This window comes from Heptranchias perlo, chromosome 10, assembly GCF_035084215.1.
Source record: "Heptranchias perlo isolate sHepPer1 chromosome 10, sHepPer1.hap1, whole genome shotgun sequence".
NCBI classification, from domain to species: domain Eukaryota; kingdom Metazoa; phylum Chordata; class Chondrichthyes; order Hexanchiformes; family Hexanchidae; genus Heptranchias; species Heptranchias perlo.
In genome coordinates, this window is record NC_090334.1 from 74,272,005 (window position 1) to 74,283,691 (window position 11,687).

Here is an 11,687-nt window from a genome sequence, read left to right on the forward strand (position 1 = left end):
TGCCGGTGATGGACTGGGGTTGACATCGTTCACCTGACGAAGGGGGAAGCCTCTGAAAGCTTGTGAATTTAAAATAAAATTGCTGGACTATAACTTGGTGTTGTAAAATTGTTTAGAATTAAAATGGTTGATGAACATGCCCGACCCTCTAAGCAGCAGCAGCCAATTCCCCCACCTTCACCCCTTCCCCCTCCCCCCCACCCTCAGTGGCGAGTTCCCAATCATGGGCCATAACATCACTGAGATTATAAGACCATAAGGGATAGGAGCAGGAGTAGGCCATTCGGCCCCTCGAACCTGCTCCGCCATTCAATGATCTCATGGCTGATTTGATTTTTACCTCAACTCCACTTTCCTGCCCTTTCCCCATATCCTTTGACTCCCTTGCCGATCAAAAATTTGTCTAACTCAGCCTTGAATGTATTCAATGACTGAGCCTTTACAGCTTTTTGGGGTAAAGAATTCCAAAGATTCACGACCTTCTGGGAGAAGAAATTCCTCCTCATTTCCATCTTAAACGGGCGACCCCTTATTCCGAGACTATGCCCCCTAGTTTTAGATTCCCCCATGAGGAGTAACATCCTCTCAGCATCTACCCTATCGAGTCCCCTCAGAATCTTGTATATTTCAATAAGGTCTCCTCTCATTCTTCTAAACTCCAATGAGTATAGACCCAACCTGTTCAATCTTTCCTCATAAGGCAACCCTTTCATACCCAGAATCAACCTAGTGAACCTTCTCTGAACTGCCTCCAATGCAAGTGTATCCTTCCTTAAATAATGGCACCAGAACTGTACGCAGTACTCCAGGTGTAGTCTCACCAGCACCCTGTACAGTTGTAGCATGACTTCCCTGCTTTTATACTCCATCCCCTTAGAAATAAAGGCCAATATTCTGTTTGCCTTCCGGATTACCTGCTGCACCTGTATGTTGACTTTTTGTGATTCATGTACGAGGACACCCAGATCCCTCTGTACCGCAGCATTTTATAGTATTTCTCCATTCAAATAATATTTTGCTTTTTTATTTTTCCTCCCAAAGTGGATGACTTCACATTTTCCCACATTATATTCCATCTGCCAAATATTTGCCCATTCACTTAATCTGTCAATATCCCTTTGCAGACACTTTGTGTCCTCATCGCAACTTGCTTTTCCACCTATCTTTGTATCATCAGCAAATTTGGCCACAAGACACTCTGTTCCTTCATCTAAGGCATTGATATATATTGTGAATAGTTGAGGCCCCAGCACTGAGCCTTGCGGCACCCCACTAGTTACAGATTGCCATTTTGAAAATGATCCTTTTATCCCAACTCTTTGTTTTCTGTTAGTAGCCAATCCTCTATCCGTGTCAGTACATTACCTCCAACACCATGAGCTCTTATCTTGTGCAGTAATATTTTATGTGGCACCTTATTGAATGCCTTTTGGAAATCCAAATATACTGCATCCATTGGTTCCCCTTTATCCACCCTGCCCGTTACTTCCTCAAAGAACTCTAATAAATTTGTCAGACATGATTTCCCCTTCATAAAACTATGTTGACTCTCCTTGATTGTATTATGAGTCTCCAAATGTCCTGCTACTACTTCCTTAATAATGGATTCTAGCATTTTCCCAATGACAGATGTTAGGCTAACTGGTCTATAGTTGCCTGCTTTCTGTCTCACTCCCTTCTTGAATAGGGGTGTTACGTTTGCAGTTTTCCAATCCGCTGGGACCTTTCCAGAATCTAGTGAATTCTGGAAGATTACAACCAATGCATCCACTATCTCTGTAGCCACTTCCTTTAAGACCCTCGGATGCAAGCCATCAGGTCCAGGGGACTTGTCAGTCTTCAGACCCATTAGTTTACCTCGTACTTTTTCCTCTAGTGATGGTGATTGTTTTTAGTTCCTCCCTCCCCTTTGCCCCTTGATTTTCTACTATTATTGGTATGTTATTAGTGTCTTCTACTGTGAAGACAGATACAAAATATCTGTTCAATGCCTCTGCCATTTCCTTGTTTTCCATTATTATTTCCCCAATCTCATCATCTAAGGGACCAATGTTTACTTTAGCTACCCTCTTCCTTTTTATATACTTGTAGAAGCTTTTACTGTCAGTTTTTATATTTCTTGCTAGTTTACTCTCATAATTTATTTTCTCCCTCTTCATTATTCTTTTCGTCATCCCTTGCTGGTTTTTAAAGTTTTCCCAATCTTCGGGCTTACCAGTAATCTTTGCCATGTTGTATGCTTTTTCTTTTAATCTGATACCATCCTTGACTTCCTTAGTTAGCCATGGTTGGTTCACCCTTTTTGTGGAGTCTTTCCTCCTCACAGGGATATATTTTTGTTGCGAATCATAAAATATCTTTTTAAATGTTTGCCATTGCTTATCCACCATCATACCATCTAATCTGTTTACCCAGTCCACTTTAGCCAATTCCACCCTCATTCCTTTACAATTGCCCTTATTTAAGTTTAATACAGTAGTTTCAGCCCCAAGATCCTCGCTCTCAAACTGGATGTGAAATTCTATCATGTTATGATCACTGCTTCCCAAGGGATCCTTTACTTTGAGATCATTAATTAAAATATTTAAACCCTCACAAATTTGCCGGGGTTGGGGCTGAGTCTGCTGGGAGGGTGGAGGCCCCACCCTGTTGTACTTCTGCCGGCGATGGCACCAGCCACTAGCAATAAGTGTTGGCGGGCTGCTTGATGTAACAACTCAGTCCTGTCCTCAATTAATGGCTACACTTTCTGGCAAGGGGGCGGAGTTGGGAGGGCGGGGGTGGGGGTCACTGGATGGAAATCCAGCACGGGAACCCTGGCTGATATTCCTCCACCTCCCCCCCCCCCGCCCCCCCCTGCTTCTTGGCCCAGAAGCACTGAGGCCAATGGCAGCACCCCTACCGCCACCCCAGCTATGATGAGCCAACAACACAGATTCAAGATTAATCTTGGAACTTTCCTGTCTCTATGTGGTTTATAATGTCTGACCGATGCAAAAAACCCATCACCATCCTTAAAGAGTCTTAAACTACTGAGAAATGCACACAGGCAGCTTCCGTTTGCCTGACACCCAACACATACCTTCTCCCTTTAGGGGCAACCCCTCACCCTCACCTCCGCTCTTTTTTTAGAATTCAGATTCTTTTGCCTTTAACTCAATGTTAATTAGTCTGATTAAAGACACACTGGTTTAAAGCACATTCGGTTTAAGTGCACAGATTTTCACAGCTTCTGATTGTCATTCAGTGACTTAAGTGCTCACCTCAGATCCTTTGTTTGAGTTGCTAAGCAAATCCTCTATCGGTCTATTCCGCTGACTAATGAGTCCGGTTCGAAGAAGACCACACTGTTCTCTTGCTATCCTGATTAACATTCCTCCTGTCAACCAATACCACCAGAAGGAAAATCATCTGGTCATCTTTTAGCTAATCATTTATCTCATTGCTGTTTGTGTCAACTCTCACGGTGTGCAAAATGGATGCCTTGTTTCCTTACATAACCCTCATTGCAGTTCAAAGTAATAAATTGGACGTGAAGTGCCCTGAGACACTTCAGCAATGTGATGAGGTGTTCAATCGGTGCAAGGCCCTTTCTTGTTCTCTTTCTACTTCCACCTCCATAACATCGCATGTCTCCACCCTGCTTCAGCTCATCTGTGGTTGAATCCCTCATCCATGCCTTTGTTACCTCTAGACCCGACTATTCCAATGCCATCCTGGCCGGCCTCCCGTCTTCCATCCTCCATAAACTTGAGCTCATCCAAAACTCTGCTGTCCATATCCTAACTCGCACCAAGTTCTGTTCACCCATCACCCCTGTGCTTGCTGACCTACATTTGCTCCCGGACTGGCAACGCCTCGATTTTAAAATTCTCATACTTGTTTTCAAATTGCTCCATAGCCTCACCCCACCTTATCTCTGTAACCTCCTCCAGCCCTCCAACCTGACCTCTTACACATTCCTGATTTTCATCGCTCCACCATTGGCGGCCATGCTTTCAGCTGCCTCTGGAATTCCCTCCCGAAACCTTTCCGCCTCGCTACCTCTCTCTCCTCCTTTAAGGCGCTCCTTAAAACCTACCTCTTTGAAATATAAAAACAGATAGTAAAAGTTTCTACAGGTATTTAAAAAGGAAAAGAGTAAGTTAAGTGAGTGTTGGTCCTCTAAAGAGTGAGTCTGGGGAATTAATAATGGAGAATGAGAAAATGGCGGATGAATTGAACAGATATTTTGCATCCGTCTTCATTGCAGAGGATACAAATAACATGCCAGAAATAATTGTGAATCAAGAGGTGAAAGGGAGGGAGGAACTTAAAACATTTACAATCACCAGGGAAAGGGTTCTGAAAAAAATATTAGAACTAAAAGCTGACAAGTCCCCAGGTCCTAACAGACTTCATTCTAGAGTCTTAAAAGAAGTGGCTGCAGAGATAGTAGATGCATTGGTATTAATTTTCCAAAATTCCCTAGATTCTGGAAGGGTCCCATCAGATTGGAAAACAGTGAATGTAACTCCTCTATTCAAGAAAGGAGGGAGACAGAAAGCAGGAAACAACAGGCCAGTTAGCTTAATATCTGTCATAGGGAAAATGCTAGAATCTATTATTAAGGAGGTTATAGCAGGGCATTTAGAAAATCTCAATGCAATCAGGCAGAGTCAACACGGCTTAGTGAAAGGGAAATTGTGTTTGACTAATCACATACCTGGACCGGCCACATAAATACTGTGGCTACAAGAGCAGGGCTGGGTATTCTGCGGCAAGTGACTCACCTCCTGACCACCCAAAGCCTTTCCACCATCTACTTGGCACAAGTCAGGAGTGTGATGGAATACTCTCCACTTGCCAGGATGAGTGCAGCTCCAACAACACTCAAGAAGCTCGACACCATCCAGGACAAAGCAGCCTTCTTGATTGGCACCCCATCCACCACCCTAAAAAAACATTCACTCCCCTTCACCACCGACGCACCGTGGCTGCACTGTGTACCATCCACAGGATGCACTGCAGCAACTCGCCAAGACTTCTTCGACAGCACCTCCCAAACCCGCGACCTCTACCACCTAGAAGGACAAGGGCAGCAGGTACATGGGAACGTTCCCCTCCAAGTCACCATCCCGACTTGGAAATATATCGCCGTTCCTTCATCATCGCTGGATCAAAATCCCTACCTAACAGCACTGTGGGAGAACCTTCACCACACGGACTGCAGCGGTTCAAGAAGGCGGCTCACCACCACCTTCTCAAGGGCAATTAGGGATGGGCAATAAATGCGGGCCTCGCCAGCAACGCCCACATCCCATGAACAAATTAAAAAAACCCTAATTTATTAGTTCTTTGAGGAAGTAACAAGCAATGTGGATAAAGGGGATCCTGTGGATTTAGTGTACTTAGATTTCCAGAAGGCTTTTGACAAGGTGCTGCATGAAAGGCTACTACACAAAATAAGAGCTCATGGTGTAGGGGGTAACATATTAGCATGGATAAAGGATTGGTTAGCTGACAGGAAACAGAGAGTAGGCATAAATAGGTCATTTTCAGGTTGGCAAGATGTAATGAGCGGAGTGCCACAGGGATCAGTGCTTGGGCCTCAACTATTTACAATTTATATCAATGACTTGGATGAAGGGACCGAATGTATGGTTGCTAAATTTGCTGATGACACAAAGGTAGGTAGGAAAGTAAGTTGTGAAGAAGACATAAGGATATAGATAGGTTAAGTGAGTGGGTAAAAATTTGGCAGATGGAGTATAATGTGGGAAAATGTGAACTTGTCCACTTTGGCAGGAGGAATAGAAAAGCAGTGTATTATTTGAATGGAAAGAGATTGCAGAACTCTGAGGTGCAGAGTGATCTGGGTGTCTTCGTACATGAATCACAAAAAGTTAGTATGCAGGTACAGCAAGTGATTAGGAAGGCAAATGGAATGTTGTCATTTATTGCAAGGGGAATGGAATATAAAAGAAGAGATGTTTTGCTACAGTTGTACAGGGCATTAGTGAAACCACATCTAAAATACTGTGTGCAGTTTTGGTCTCCTTATTTAAGAAAGGACATAATCACTTTCGAGGCGGTTCAGAGAAGGTTCACTCAACTGATTCCTGGGATGAGGGGGTTATCTTATGAGGAAAGGTTGGGCAAGTTGGGCCTGTATACATTGGAGTTTAGAAGAATGACAAGTGATCTAATTGAAACATACACCATGAGCTCCTGAGGGGACTAAAAGGGGTTGATGCTGAGAGGATGTTTCCCCTTGTGGGAGAGACTAGAACTAGGGGCCACAGTTTAAAAATAAGGGGTCTCCCATTTAAGATGGAGATGAGGAGAATTTTTTTCTCTCAGAGGGTCGTGAGTCTGTGGAACTCCCTTCCCCAGAGAGCGGTGGAGGCAGGGTCATTGAATATTTTTAAGGCTAAGTTAGATAGATTCCTGATTAACAAGGGAGTCAAAGGTTATAGTAGGTAGACGGGAAAGTAGGGTTGAGGTCACAATCAGATCAGCCATGATCTTATCAAATGGCAGAGCAGGCTCGAGGGGCCGAATGGCCTGCGCCTGCTCTTAATTCGTATGTTCGTATGTTGACCAAGCTTTTGCCACTTGTCCTCATACCTCCTTACGTGGCTTGGTGTCAAATCCTGTCTGATTAGGCTCCTGTGAAGCGCCTTGGGACATTTTACTATGTTAAACTTGCTGTATAAATGCAAGTTGTTGTTGATGCTTCTATTTGACTTCCTTTCTCTTTCCTTCATGTCCTTCTCTTGTTTTCTCCCTCTCTCCCTCCCTCTTTCCCTCCTATCACATCTTCTCCTCTAATAGGCCCATTATCCCAAACGGACAAAGTACTTCATAGCTTTCAACTCGAAGCTGGCATCCGCCAGCCAGTTCCTGCATTCTCGCTGCTGGGACATTTTGCCCGGGTCGACCGACCTTCTGTAGGGATTAAGGGACCGGATTCAGCAGTGGGAGCCAGCTCCCGGAATCCTAAGTCAACAACGCCGATACAAAAGGAGCATCAGTCTGGTGCTACATTTAATCGAGGCATGAGAATCTCTCAGCAGATGGAAGAGTCCCTGCCACGAAAGCATTTTACACAGGAGCCCTTATTAGTGCTGGTCAGCAGAATGCCGTTGCTAAATGTAACACCAGTTAATGACTGTACGTTCAACATTTCGAACTCTAATTTTAGGCAAGAGTTGAAAATGCTCTTGTTTAAAATTAGTTTTCCAAGCGTTTACAGCGCCAATCAGAAAAACACTGTGCAGTAACCGGCTGCCGTCACATCTAAACAAGTGCACTCCGCCGACCAGCATTTCAGTTGCGCTTCTGTTTTTTTTTAAAAAGCCTTGGGTTGTAGAAATCCTTCCATCCGTGCTGAGGGTAGGGTTGCCAACCCTCTCGGATTGCCCTGGAGTCTCCAGGAATTGAAGATTAATCTCCAGGACACTGCTGCGAGCAAACACCTGGGAGAAAAATCATAGGGGTGTTAAAAAAAAATGATTTTTTTTTTCCCCCTATTCTTTGAACACTTTTGTTTTATTAGTTATGGAAATATTGGAAATGGGGGGAAAAGGCTGTTTGACCAGGCAGGCCTGTTAGAGGTGGGAGGTCATGTGACGAAACCTCCAGGAATATGCCCAACCAGAATTGGCAACCCTAGCTGCGAGGGATGTTTCAGCAGGTTGAGAGCTGTAATGGCAGAGTGTTGGGCTTATGATCTGAAGTTGGAGGGAGCGTGCTGGGCTGAGCTGGGCCCTCATGAATTGGTCCCCTGTTCAATGAATCCTTTCACCATCTCGCTGCTCTTAACTGCCTCAGGAGCCTGGAGCCAGTGGCAGATCGGTTGAGAACCATAGGCTGCGTAAAGGTGCTTCATTGGCTGACACAGGCCTTGCCAACTCTGGTTGGCAGTATTCCTGGAGGTTTCTTCACGTGACAACCTGCCTCCAACCCCCCCACACGGTCAAACAGCCTTTATTCATCAATGGTAGCGTTGCCGTAACTTTGGTTGCATCTCTTATTGTGCTGTCTTCAGGCGCTTATATACTTACCGGCTTTTGTAGTATAAAAGGTGTCAGCCTTGGCTCAGTTGGTAGCACTCTCGCCTCTGAGTCAGAAGGTTGTGGGTTCAGGTCCCACTCCAGAGACTTGAGCACAAAATCCAGGCCGGAGCTCCAGTGTATTGTCAGAGGTGCCGTCTTTCGGATGAGACATTAAACCGAGGCCCCGGTCTGCCCTCTCAGGTGGACGTAAAAGATCCCACGGCACTATTTTGAAGAAGGGGAGAGGGGAGTTTTCCCCGGTGTCCTGGCCAATATTTATCCCTCAACCAATATCACTAAAATTAGATTATCTGGTCATTATCTCATTGCTGTTTGTGGGAGCTTGCTGTTTGCAAATTGGCTGCCGTGTTTCCTACATTACAAACGGTGACTACACTTCAAAAAGTACTTCATTGGCTGTAAAGTGCTTTGGAACACCCTGAGGTTGTGAAAGGCGCTATAGAAATGTAAGTCTTTCTTTCTTACCGCCCAATCTAAGTAATTTTGTTTGTTTCAAAAAAAATCAGTCTTTAGAATTCCTGTCTTGAGGTACATGTGAATAAAAAGCATATTTAAGTATTGGAAAGTATAGTTAAGCAAGTATAGCAAGACATACTTGCTCTCGAGGCAGTACAAAGAAGGTTCACTCGGTTAATCCCGGGGATGAGGGGGTGAACATATGAGGAGAGGTTGAGTAGATTGGGACTCTACTCATTGGAGTTCATAAGAATGAGAGGCGATCTTATTGAAACATATAAGATTGTGAAGGGGCTTGATCGGGTGGATGCGGTAAGGATGTTCCCAAGGATGGGTGAAACTAGAACTAGGGGGCATAATCTTAGAATAAGGGGCTGCTCTTTCAAAACTGAGATGAGGAGAAACTTCTTCACTCAGAGGGTAGTAGGTCTGTGGAATTTGCTGCCCCAGGAAGCTGTGGAAGCTACATCATTAAATAAATTTAAAACAGAAATCGACAGTTTCCTAGAAGTAAAGGGAATTAGGGGTTACGGGGAGCGGGCAGGAAATTGGACATGAATTTAGATTTGAGGTTAGGATCAGATCAGCCATGATCTTATTGAATGGCGGAGCAGGCTCGAGGGGCCGATTGGCCTACTCCTGCTCCTATTTCTTATGTTCTTATGTTTCGAGCAGGACAAGATGTGGCACTCCTCATTGGTCCCTGCGTCCAGACCCTGCCAAGCCGCTCCTCAGAAGTTAGATCTCGAAAATGATTGCAGGTTCAGACAGTTCAACTGAACTTCGGTTCCAGCATTCCTTTCACGCCAGCCCTCCTGTCTTTCGCCAGTAGGGAAATATCACTTCACTACAGATAACACGTTACCCCTTTGAAAATGTTAAGCTGTCCTCTCATCCTGACATGAGTGGAGGTAACATAGAGAACGGTTGAGACCCCAGAAATTAACCCCCTGATCCTGCTGTCTCTCAGCTTGAATCCTCAAACAATTCCGGCGGTATTCCTCCTGTGTTTTAGATGCGTACACGGGCCTGAGCTGCAGGCTGGGAGAGAGATTTCCTAAAGCTGACTGATACTTTTCCAATGCCTGCTTGTGATTTATGGATTTCTCCCTCGCTCTGTTCTTTGCTGAAGCTGTGTTTGTTTAAGTCGAAGGAACTGTAATATCCTCCAGATAGTACAAGTCAGACCATTATTTTGTGCCACGGAATCTTTCTGCAGAAATCGGAAGTTAATAAATCTTACAATAGAAGCCAGGAACCTATCCTTATTGGTGGTGGAGCCAGAATGCCTGGTAATGCACCGAAATGAAATGGAAATTTCTCGAGTGCCTCGGTAGTTCAGTTGGGTGAACACAGCACCCAGTGTGGAACAGAGCCGCACCGACAGGTGGGGCCCCAGGTTTTAGGATTCTAAAAGGACTCGATAATGTGGGCCATGACAAGCTATTTCACCTTGTCCAGAGCGTTAGAACCAGAGGATACGGCCTGCGCTTGAAGGTGGGGGGGTGGGGTGTAAATTCAAAACTAATCTGCGAAAATAATATTCAGTGAGCGAGTGGTCAATCTATGGAACGGGCTCCCTACAGAGACGGTGGAAGCTCTTAGTATTGATTCATTCAACTGCAAATTAGAATGATTTCTTTCAGGCAATAATATTTTAGGATACAGCATATGAGTAATTTGAGACATGACATGTGGTAAGTGTAACATGCTTGGGAGGGACGGGTGACTTTGGACCTATGGTTCACCAAGCTCTCCACCATTGGAGTTTTCTTCGTGTCATGTCTGGGTCTGTTGTAGACTAATTGATAAAGATTGATTGCTGTGATTAGTCAACAATGACGGAGCCACTTTGGCAGGAGGAACTCCAGTTCATTCCCAGACTGCGCTGAGTTAGCAGATCTCAGTTGGAGTGCTGCAGTGATTTCAGCACACATGGGTTATGGATATGGACAATCAAGCAAGGTTCTTGTTCCTCGTCCATACCCAGTGATCCCTGTCGGAAACAACACCTTTGTAAACTTTGGGGTGAGCTCAGGATTGGTGTGGTGTCTTCCGTGGTTTTGTGGCCTGCCCACACTCGGGCAGTCCAGGTTCACTGATGAAGAAAAGCTACTTGGGTAAGAAGTGAGGCTTGGTAGGTGTCCATTGAACCATTCGCCAGCAAGGGTCAATCATTAGCCAGCGAGGGTCAATCATTAGCCAGCGAGGGTCGGTCATTCGCCAGCGAGGGTCGGTCATTCGCCAGCGAGGGTCAATCATTAGCCAGCGAGGGTCAATCATTAGCCAGCGAGGGTCAATCATTAGCCAGCGAGGGTCGGTCATTCGCCAGCGAGGGTCAATCATTCGCCAGCGAGGGTCAATCATTAGCCAGCGAGGGTCGGTCATTAGCCAGCGAGGGTCAATCATTAGCCAGCGAGGGTCGGTCATTAGCCAGCGAGGGTCGGTCATTAGCCAGCGAGGGTCGGTCATTAGCCAGCGAGGGTCGGTCATTAGCCAGCAAGGGTCGGTCATTCGCCAGCAAGGGTCAATCATTCGCCAGCAAGGGTCAATCATTGGGCAGCGAGGGTCAATCATTCGCCAGCGAGGGTCGGTCATTCGCCAGCGAGGGTCAATCATTAGCCAGCGAGGGTCGGTCATTAGCCAGCGAGGGTCAATCATTAGCCAGCGAGGGTCAATCATTCGCCAGCGAGGGTCGGTCATTAGCCAGCAAGGGTCGGTCATTCGCCAGCGAGGGTCAATCATTAGCCAGCGAGGGTCAATCATTAGCCAGCGAGGGTCGGTCATTAGCCAGCGAGGGTCAATCATTAGCCAGCAAGGGTCGGTCATTCGCCAGCAAGGGTCAATCATTCGCCAGCGAGGGTCAATCATTGGGCAGCGAGGGTCAATCATTCGCCAGCAAGGGTCGGTCATTAGCCAGCAAGGGTCGGTCATTAGCCAGCAAGGGTCGGTCATTCGCCAGCAAGGGTCGGCCATTCGCCAGCGAGGGTCAATCATTAGCCAGCGAGGGTCAATCATTAGCCAGCGAGGGTCGGTCCTTAGCCAGCGAGGGTCAATCATTCGCCAGCGAGGGTCGGTCATTCGCCAGCGAGGGTCAATCATTCGCCAGCGAGGGTCAATCATTCGCCAGCGAGGGTCGGTCATTCGCCAGCGAGGGTCGGTCATTCGCCA

General features: G+C 46.0%; 1 protein-coding gene across 2 annotated transcripts in view; it reads left to right on the forward strand.

Annotated features, from left to right (window-relative positions):
* The window catches only part of adck1 (aarF domain containing kinase 1), a 512,025-nt gene that overhangs the window by 246,224 nt on the left and 254,114 nt on the right, over window positions 1-11,687 (forward strand). The gene's annotated exons all lie outside the window — the stretch shown is intronic.